Source organism: Leuciscus leuciscus (assembly GCF_965113295.1).
Source record: "Leuciscus leuciscus genome assembly, chromosome: 18".
In the NCBI taxonomy this organism is placed as follows: Eukaryota; Metazoa; Chordata; class Actinopteri; order Cypriniformes; family Leuciscidae; genus Leuciscus; species Leuciscus leuciscus.
The window spans coordinates 1,730,082-1,740,568 of record NC_138742.1 but is presented as its reverse complement, the minus strand read 5'-3'; the positions used below and the strand labels follow the sequence as shown (position 1 = coordinate 1,740,568).

The 10,487-nt window shown below is 39.0% G+C and overlaps 1 protein-coding gene and 2 long non-coding RNA genes across 7 annotated transcripts in view; 1 reads left to right on the top strand and 2 right to left on the bottom strand.

Annotated features, from left to right (window-relative positions):
• Positions 1–10,487, bottom strand: part of ddah1 (dimethylarginine dimethylaminohydrolase 1) — a 111,843-nt gene that overhangs the window by 98,799 nt on the left and 2,557 nt on the right. The gene's annotated exons all lie outside the window — the stretch shown is intronic.
• On the bottom strand, positions 7,238–8,116 carry LOC309481179. Its single transcript, XR_014199937.1, has 2 exons — positions 7,987–8,116; positions 7,238–7,719 (listed from the first exon to the last, which is right to left on the bottom strand). It is a non-coding gene; the product is annotated as an uncharacterized lncRNA (long non-coding RNA).
• Positions 7,604–9,081, top strand: LOC309481169. The gene is made up of 2 exons (XR_014199927.1): positions 7,604–7,737; positions 8,002–9,081. It is a non-coding gene; the product is annotated as an uncharacterized lncRNA (long non-coding RNA).

Here is a 10,487-nt window from a genome sequence, read left to right as displayed (position 1 = left end):
TATATATATATATATATATATATATACACATATATATATATATATATATAAGAAGGAAAAACCCGCCCTGTACAGCTACGATCAGCTGTTCGGCCGAGCTTTCGATGATGTTACGGAAAGGCCGAAGCTGATTGGTTTTTGTCACATGACCTGCGGTGCGCTTGAGGCATTCTGAAAAGTTGAGATGTTTTCATCTCGCCACGGCATCGGCGCGCCTGGAAAAACTAGAGCACCAGTTGCTTCCATTATGAGTGCGCTCGCCGCGCGCCGCGCGCCTACATTTGAAATAACGACCTTGAGCGCGAAAAAGACGCGATATGTGAACGGCCCCTAGAAGCAGACGTCTGAAATGAAAGGCAAGAACGGCAATTTATTTGGCTTTAGACTGTTGCATGAAAATTTTAAAATGAAATATCAGAATTATAATGTTTTGAGAGTTTACTTATGTAATTGTTGCATTAGGCTATGAATTAATAGATGTTTATTGATAAGATCTAGCTATTTTATGTCTTTTCATTTACAGCGGCATGAACCACGAGTAGTCGAGTAACTCGAGTATTGTTTTGATAAGAAATCGACTAGCAGAAATCAGTAGTTGTGCAACCCCGTGTGTAGGGAAGAGATTTGATCAACTCAATCCACAGCGGATCCGGTCTCGAGGACTTCTGTGACGAGACTGAAACCCAAACTGCATTAGTGTCAAACACACACTTCATCTGAAACGGGAACATTCTGCACATCTTCTTCTATACGCTTTTACTATATTCATATATTCTGTACATATTATAAGCTATAGCTCCACTTGTTTCTGCACTTCTGATCAGATGCTAACTGCACTTCATTAGCTCTGCACTTTACTGTTACTCTTTCCACAGAAAAACACGTCTCCGAGAGTTCTGAAGAAGTGCAGCCTATAAGACGATCCCAGAGAAAACGTTTCCCAACATTACAAAGAGCTTCTTTCATCATCTAATCACCACAGCACTGATAAGCATCATCATTTACAAATGCAGCGGCTTAAATGCAGTCGACACCAGAGATCAAGTTCACAGTAACATGTTTTTCTGGGATCGTTTTATAGGATGCACTTCCTCAGAACTCGCTTTGGACAAAAGCATCTGCTAAATGACTAAATGTAAATGTAAAACACTTAAAACTGGAGGAAGTGTCATGTTTCTGACCTCAGTTGACTCTGGTGTTTTTCGTGTGTCGGCCAAAAATGACACTTTATTTTATTTATTTTTTAATGAAATGAATGTACTAGCCTATATTTTAATTTGATAATGTTTTTTTATTTAATATTTAGTATTTTTAGGGGATTTTATGGTACTACATTATATTTACGCAGTATTTATAATCCATTTATTCACTTTTTGAGCATAGACCTGAACATTAAATTCTCAACCTAAACTGTGGTAAATCTTGAGTGCTTTAGAGCGACAGACTGAAGTTTGATCTCTTCAAAGACGACACTTGGCAGATTATTGCTGAAGTGGAAAAAGTTTTAAAAAGTGAAGGATCTTACGTTTTATTGTTATGAAAAATGCACAAAAATACCATTTTCGATTTTTATATGAAATGTATATTTTTTTCAAAAGCATGTTTTACTGTAAAACTGCAAGAAAATCAAAGCCATAAATCTAAACAAGTCGTGTTCCAAATTTGAGGTTGATATCTGAAAAAATGATCTTTCATTAGGAGCGTTTCCATTACAGATGTGCGCAAAACTTTTGCGATTTTTTCAAAATATCGATAAAAACTATTGCGAAATGACAGTTTTTCCATTAACCGATGTTATGCGACGTTATAAGACATTGTTATTATTATTATTAATGGAAAGAGACGTAGGCGTGTTATCCAAGCATTAATGGCAAGGAAAGCCCCTTATACTGTGTATGAGGTGTTTCTCACTCATTTCTGCTTCGAGGTCTTGATTGTGCCATTTATTTGAGGTTTAGAATCCAGTATTCCTGTAATTCTTTTGTCTTTTATGAATTTAATAAAGAACTCTGTCTCGTATTCTGTCCAAACACATCATGTCATCTACGTCAGGTGACCTGTAAATGCGCAAAAACTGTTTCCATTGCAGTTTTGCGAAATATTTCTTTTTCGAATTGCCTGAAAAACCTCCTCATGCGAGCGGGAAAACTTTTTTGCGATAAATGGGAGTTTTTTTGCGAAATTGACGTGTTTCCATTGGGCGTATTTTCAATTCGCGCCATTTAAAGGGTAATGGAAACGCGGCTAGTGAGAGTGTGTTCGGCTGCAGTACCAAACACTTCCACTAGAGGAAATTCGCCTCATTCATTTCCAATGTGCGAACAACACAAGTGTGACTCTTTCTTTCAGGACCATTTAACCTTTTCGAATCAGGTCCATGATTTGTGTGTGTGTGTGTGTGTGTGTGTGTGTGTGTGTGTGTGTGTGTGTGTGTGTGTGTGTGTTCACATAGCAAGTGCCAAAACTTGTACCAAGTTTCGTACCATTCCGATGAAGCAAAACAATTCTAAATCAAAATGTAAACTTTTTCGGTCAGAAATGACCAAAGAGCACCAGAGGGACTGATTTTTGGTTTGTTGAGGGATTAGCTCAAGTGTTGTCAGTGGAAACCAACATCAGTGAACCGTGAAACCAAGTTTGACAATGACAAAGTCCAGATGTTCTGGATTGAGCAACTGTGGCCATTCCACTGTTTAGTGAATCAGACCTGACTATCATGCAGAGGTGGACAGTAACAAAGGACATTTACTTGAGGACTGTACTTAAGTACACTTTTTGAGTATCTGTACTTTACTTGAGTATAATTTTTTCTGGAAACTTTTTACTTTAACTACATTTGAAAGACAAATATCATACTTTTTACTCCACTACATTTCTGTCTAAGTCCTTGAGTAGAAAGTTGTAACGTCAGTCAGGGGAGGATTTTGGTTGCAGGGGTTTGATTTCGGTTTGACACGATTTTCATTTTCAACCACAATACAACGTCTGTCCAACATTGGAGTTTAACGTCAATCTGGCGTTGGATTCTGGCATCAACCTGATTTTCATTTTCAACATTGGGTTTGGTCTTCTAAATGCAAATTTTGTCATTGTTTTGGCTTATAGATAACAGTAAGGCTATCATATTCATACAAAAAGCCAAAAAACTTTAAATAGGACACTATTTGAGGGAATAGCCATTTGGTTATTGAGTGAACTTATTCGATCTCACATTCAATCCCACTATTGGAACTGTGTTCTAGAAATACATGTGATATTGATATGAGGGCAGGCATAGATTCAGAGGCATAAGGTACTATAAGTATTACATACAACAATGCAACAATAAAACAACATAATTGTACTTTTTACTTCTGATACTGTGGTAGATTTTTCCCTAAACCTAACTACGTACCTGGGTCTCGTCTACAATCGACGTTTAGTGTATTTACACTCTAGCGCGTCTACAATCGACGTTTAGTGTATTTACACTCTAGCGCGTCTACAGTCGACGTTTAGTATATTTACACTCTAGAGCGTCTACAGTCCACGTTTAGTGTATTTACACTCTAGCGCGTCTACAATCGACGTTTAGTATATTTACACTCTAGCGCGTCTACAGTCGACGTTTAGTGTATTTACACTCTAGAGCGTCTACAATCGACGTTTAGTGTATTTACACTCTAGCGCGTCTACAATCGACGTTTAGTATATTTACACTCTAGCGCGTCTACAGTCGACGTTTAGTGTATTTACACTCTAGAGCGTCTACAATCGACGTTTAGTGTATTTACACTCTAGCGCGTCTACAATCGACGTTTAGTATATTTACACTCTAGAGCGTCTACAATCGACGTTTAGTGTATTTACACTCTAGCGCGTCTACAATCGACGTTTAGTATATTTACACTCTAGCGCGTCTACAATCGACGTTTAGTGTATTTACACTCTAGCGCGTCTACAGTCGACGTTTAGTATATTTACACTCTAGAGCGTCTACAATCGACGTTTAGTGTATTTACACTCTAGCGCGTCTACAATCGACGTTTAGTATATTTACACTCTAGCGCGTCTACAGTCGACGTTTAGTGTATTTACACTCTAGCGCGTCTACAGTCCACGTTTAGTATATTTACACTCTAGCTCGTCTACAGTCGACGTTTAGTGTATTTACACTCTAGCGCGTCTACAATCGACGTTTAGTATATTTACACTCTAGCTCGTCTACAATCGACGTTTAGTGTATTTACACTCTAGCGCGTCTACAGTCGACGTTTAGTATATTTACACTCTAGCGCGTCTACAGTCGACGTTTAGTGTATTTACACTCTAGCGCGTCTACAGTCGACGTTTAGTATATTTACACTCTAGCGCGTCTACAGTCGACGTTTAGTGTATTTACACTCTAGCGCGTCTACAGTCGACGTTTAGTATATTTACACTCTAGCGCGTCTACAGTCGACGTTTAGTATATTTACACTCTAGCGCGTCTACAGTCGACGTTTAGTGTATTTACACTCTAGCGCGTCTACAGTCGACGTTTAGTGTATTTACACTCTAGCGCGTCTACAGTCGACGTTTAGTATATTTACACTCTGGCGCGTCTACAGTCGACGTTTAGTGTATTTACACTCTGGCGCGTCTACAGTCGACGTTTAGTATATTTACACTGGCGCGTCTACAGTCGACGTTTAGTGTATTTACACTCTAGCGCGTCTACAGTCGACGTTTAGTATATTTACACTCTAGCGCGTCTACAGTCGACGTTTAGTATATTTACACTCTGGCGCGTCTACAGTCGACTTTTAGTGTATTTACACTAGCTCGTCTACAGTCGACGTTTAGTTTATTTACACTCTAGCGCGTCTACAGTCGACGTTTAGTGTATTTACACTCTAGCGCGTCTACAGTCGACGTTTAGTGTATTTACACTCTAGCGCGTCTACAGTCAACGTTTAGTATATTTACACTCTAGCGCGTCTACAGTCGACGTTTAGTATATTTACACTCTAGCGCGTCTACAGTCGACGTTTAGTTTATTTACACTCTAGCGCGTCTACAGTCGACGTTTAGTATATTTACACTCTAGCGCGTCTACAGTCGACGTTTAGTGTATTTACACTCTAGCTCGTCTACAATCGACGTTTAGTATATTTACACTCTAGCGCGTCTACAGTCGACGTTTAGTATATTTACACTCTAGCGCGTCTACAGTCAACGTTTAGTATATTTACACTCTAGCGCGTCTACAGTCGACGTTTAGTGTATTTACACTCTAGCGCGTCTACAGTCGACGTTTAGTATATTTACACTCTAGCGCGTCTACAGTCAACGTTTAGTATATTTACACTCTAGCTTGTCTACAGTCCACATTTAGTATATTTACACTCTAGCGCGTCTACAGTCGACGTTTAGTATATTTACACTCTGGCGCGTCTACAGTCGACGTTTAGTGTATTTACACTCTGGCGCGTCTACAGTCGACGTTTAGTATATTTACACTCTAGCTCGTCTACAGTCGACGTTTAGTGTATTTACACTCTGGCGCGTCTACAGTCGACGTTTAGTGTATTTACACTCTGGCGCGTCTACAGTCGACGTTTAGTATATTTACACTCTAGCTCGTCTACAGTCGACGTTTAGTGTATTTACACTCTGGCGCGTCTACAGTCAACGTTTAGTGTATTTACACTCTAGCTCGTCTACAGTCGACGTTTAGTGTATTTACACTCTAGCGCAGGGGTGGGGAACGTTGATCCTGGAGGGCCATTGTCCTGCAGAGTTTAGCTCCAACCCTAATCAAACACACCTGAAGCTAATCAATGTCTTCAGGATTACTCAAGTTGCAGGCAGCTGAATGTTTTTTTCAGGGTTGGAGCTAAACTCTGCAGGACAGCGGCCCTCCAGGATCAACGTTCCCCACCCCTGCTCTAGCGCGTCTACAGTCGACGTTTAGTGTATTTACACTCTAGCGCGTCTACGTCGGCCGAGTCACCTTACTCTAACTAGCTTGCTCCCCTATCTAATAAACCAACAGACTTCAGCAAATGTCCTTTAAATGCTTTAATAATGACCGAAGGAGATCCAGAGCAGTTCTCGAAGAATCTTCCCCAAAAAGAAGAATACCTCACGGCCGGAGGATCTCAGACAAATTCCATTGAGAATCCCACCAGCGAACACGAATACAACAGTTTTTATAGAATAAGGGGTGTGGCAAAATGACGTGAAAAATTACATAATTTCCCCACAATTTGATTGGTTCTTCATAGACAAGCACTCTTGTTACTAGGTAACCACAAGGTTTCAAGTTTAGATATCTGTGTAGTTTCATTTCCCATATTTGTTATTTTTACTTACACAACCAAAGTCACAAGTTTTCGTCAAAGAGGAACATACATTGAAAAGCATATGAATGTTGTTCCTGCAAGAAAAACAAATGTTAGTAATGATTCATTAAAAAATCCATCACAATACTTGAGTACTTTTAAAAACAAGTGCTTCTGTACTTTTACTTAAGCAAAAATCGGTCTGTACAACTTTTACTTGAAATGGAGTAATAGTTGACCAGTATCTGTACTTTCACTCAAGTAAGGAAGTTGTGGACTATTACGCATCATACACATCCTCCTGACACTGTTATTTTAGTATCAATAACATTCCACAACAGCTTTAATGATATTTGAAATGAGTTTTTATTTTTATATCTCTGTTTCGGTAAAGTTTTAGTCTGCTTTTGTTATTGTTTTGATGGAAGCCGTTCGCTGTAACCCTGAATAAAAGCTTCAGTGAGCCTCATCTTCTGTTTAATCAGCAGTAGCGAACCGCAACCCTTGAACCTTGAGCCTAAAATCAGCCTAGCTTACCGTGTCCAGCAAGAAATGCAACAAGCAAACAACAGCACAGTGAGTGTGAGAGTTATCACCAAAACAAACAAATAATTGCACCATCACACAATCAGTGTGAATTCAGCGGGATATGGGGACGACCGGCCGGGTTGCAAAACGTATGACACACACAAAACCAACTCAATTTAATGCAAGTTGACTCATTACCAATGATGATAATAAATATTATCATTAGACTGGATTAAATTAATGTAATTAAACTTATGATTTGGGAATAAATTGCAGTAATTCTGCTAAATGACTGTTTTCTCAAATAAAGCTTAACAATTATGGCGGCCAGAATAAAATCCGTTGACCTGTTAGCTTTTAAATGACTGACAATTCCTCGAAGGGTTTCTTTTATAACCACTGGGGTTGAAATTAGGGATGCACAATATATCGGCCACCATATCGGTATCGGCCGATATATGCTCATTTTTAATGTCATCGTTATCGGCCCAATAAGAAAATGTGTCCGATATATTAAAGCTGATAAATAATGTATTATTTCCCTCAGCTGAGACTCTTCAGATGCGACTGTTCAACATTATGGTTTTAAATTGATTGAAATATGATTGGAATCACTTCAAAAAAGGAAAATACAGTAACGTGCTGTTATATCGACTACATAAAATCATAATGAGAACATCATAATTGTGTGTTTGGGATGTAGTTTTTAATGGTGAGACTTTTGCTTTTGTGATCAGGCTCTTGAAAATTATATAAAAATTTGGATTTAGATTTATCGGCAAATATATCGGTTATCGGCTTTCAAATATAAAGAAATATCGGTTATCGGCCAACATTTTCACATCGGTGCGTCTCTAGTTGAAATGCTTTAAAAAGCGCTGGCTTTCTGCACACTATTATTAAGGTAAATGGACTGCATTTATATAGCGCTTTCACAGACCCAATGGCCACCAAAGCGCTTTACAATATTGCCTCACATTCACCCATTCATACACCGACGGCGGTGTCAGCCATGCAAGGCGATCCAGCTCGTCAGGAGCAGCTGGGGTTAGGTGTCTTGCTCAAGGACACCTCGACACTTGGTCAGGTGGAACCGGGGATTGAACCACCAACCTTCCGGTTTGTAGACAATCTACATGAACCACTGAGCCACTGCCGCCCCTTTAAGCTCTGGTCTGGTGTAGATCTTCCCTTGCCGATTAACTACAGCTTTTCTTTAAAAGTTAATCTTGAAAACAGCGTGGATAATAAACTAGCAATGGCGTAGCATAGCGAATAGCACTAGCTATTTTATCAGCGTTTTTTCCCTCTGATCGTGTTCCCCTTTAGGAGAAAATTGTCATAAACTTAGTGATAACAAGCTCGACGCATTTAGAGGGACGATATGATTGGTCAATGTTTCTGTCATTTGAAATTAGTCTCTCCATGATTTGCTATGGCTTGGCCCTCTGGAGTCTCACAGCTGGACCACCAATCATAGAACAATAACAGTAGAACTGACGACTTTCTATTCATTTATATCATTTAAAAGTTTGTAAATACTATTTTTACAATAGTTCAGGCCCAGAAAAACTCTGGTAAGACATTACAACACGTTTCATTTTATCAAAACACGACAATGTATACGTTTTTCACTCTGAATAGCCTATAAGAACAACAGAGCGACAAATTAATGGTATATTCATTCATAATTCCGTTCACATGAAATATAAGTTATCTCTAGAGCTGTACCTGAACTTTATTTGCCACAACCAAGACTTATAAAGCAAATGTAATACGCATAAATGTTTCACATTGCAACGAGATATTTTTCCACATCTGAAGTTTTCAAAACAGATCCACATGTGTAACTGTAGGGGCGTTGAAAATGATTTTAATACGCAAAACTGGCTAGCCAATCATAGCAGTGGGTGTTTACTTCCAAGTCTTGAATGAGACGCCAGTGTTTCAAAGAGAAGCTCAAAAACAGGAGAAAAAATAGCTTATTACGTCTGAATCAGGATGTTTTTTGATGTAAAAAATCTTGCTAATATTGAATATTATAATTTTTTGGTTACACTTTATTTTAAGGTGTCATTGTTACAGAGTAGTTATATATGTAAGTACTGAGTAATATTAAGCAACTACATGTACTTACTATAGGGTTAGGGTAGGATTAGGGTTTGGTTGAGGGTTAGTTGCATGTAATTATGCATAATTTACTGTTATTACTATGGTTAGTACATGTAACATATATAACAAGGACACTGTAAAATAAAGTGTTACCAATTTATTTTCTTAAATGCAGCTCATGACGCCTTTAATAGTTTTACTTAATGCTAATAACACTGCCTCCTGCCAAACTCACTTTAAAAACATACAGCATTCTGCATGAAGTTCAGAAAGAAAATGCTCACAATCCACTCCAGCTTATCAATCATCACTTTATACACTCAATGCGCCGTCAGAAATACATTTGACCCATTTTATCTGACAGAAATCCCCTCATGTGCTTTTCCACATCAAAACTACATTAAACTTTCATGACAGATCAGAAACTTATGATGAAACCGAATCTGCCAATCATGCAGTCACGACAGCATCACTGCACTATTAGCACCAGAACATTCATGGCTTTCATTAAACGAAACGTCAAAAGGACGAACAACAACTTCTTTCTCCATTTGATTGGTCAGAATCCAGTGTTGATCTGAATGCATGACCTTAAACTTCGCTCAGATGCACATTCTGTTCTAAAGGGAGTTTAGATCTGAACGCTTATCTAACAGAACAGCAAGGTCGAGGAGATTAGATTGTTTATATAATCTCAAGACATCAAAACAGATGAATATGACTAAGATTCATGACCCAGTCTGTTGTGATTGGTCTACTCTGCTCTGATTGGTCAGATGGCCCAGTCTGTTGGGATTGGTCTACTCTGCTCTGATTGGTCAGATGGCCCAGTCTGTTGGGATTGGTCTACTCTGCTCTGATTGGTCAGACGGCCCAGTCTGTTGTGATTGGTCTACTCTGCTCTGATTGGTCAGACGGCCCAGTCTGTTGTGATTGGTCTACTCCGCTCTGATTGGTCAGATGGCCAGTCTGTTGTGATTGGTCTACTCTGCTCTGATTGGTCAGATGGCCCAGTCTGTTGTGATTGGTCAGAAAGCAAACGCTCATTATCATATCTGAATCTCAGTGATACGAACAGTAACGATGGCGTGGGTTTTACCGTATCAATCTCATCAAACAGCGTCTTCTCGACATGAACAACACGAACCAAACTCTTCCAGTCTCAGATACACTACAGTGTTTGAGGGCGGGGCTAAGAGACGCTGTTCAGCCAATCAAGACCAGAGCATTATGCAAATTAGTTACAAACCTACGTAAATTAAGCAGAAAGCAAGTCTGGAATTACTGACGACTTCTTTCTTTTAGGAGACAAAAATGATTTATCCACTTTGATCTTTGAAACTTGATTCACAAACAGCTATATTACACATACGTGAAAGGGAATATACCAAAACACATATATGGGGCACTTTAAACGTAATTCTAAAGAAATATTAAAACAGCATCAGACGATCGCATTGCAAATTCATTTCAACGTCGCCATTTAAGACTTGGACGAAAGTACTTCCTCATACAAAAGCAAATAAAGCGTGGCTGAGTGAA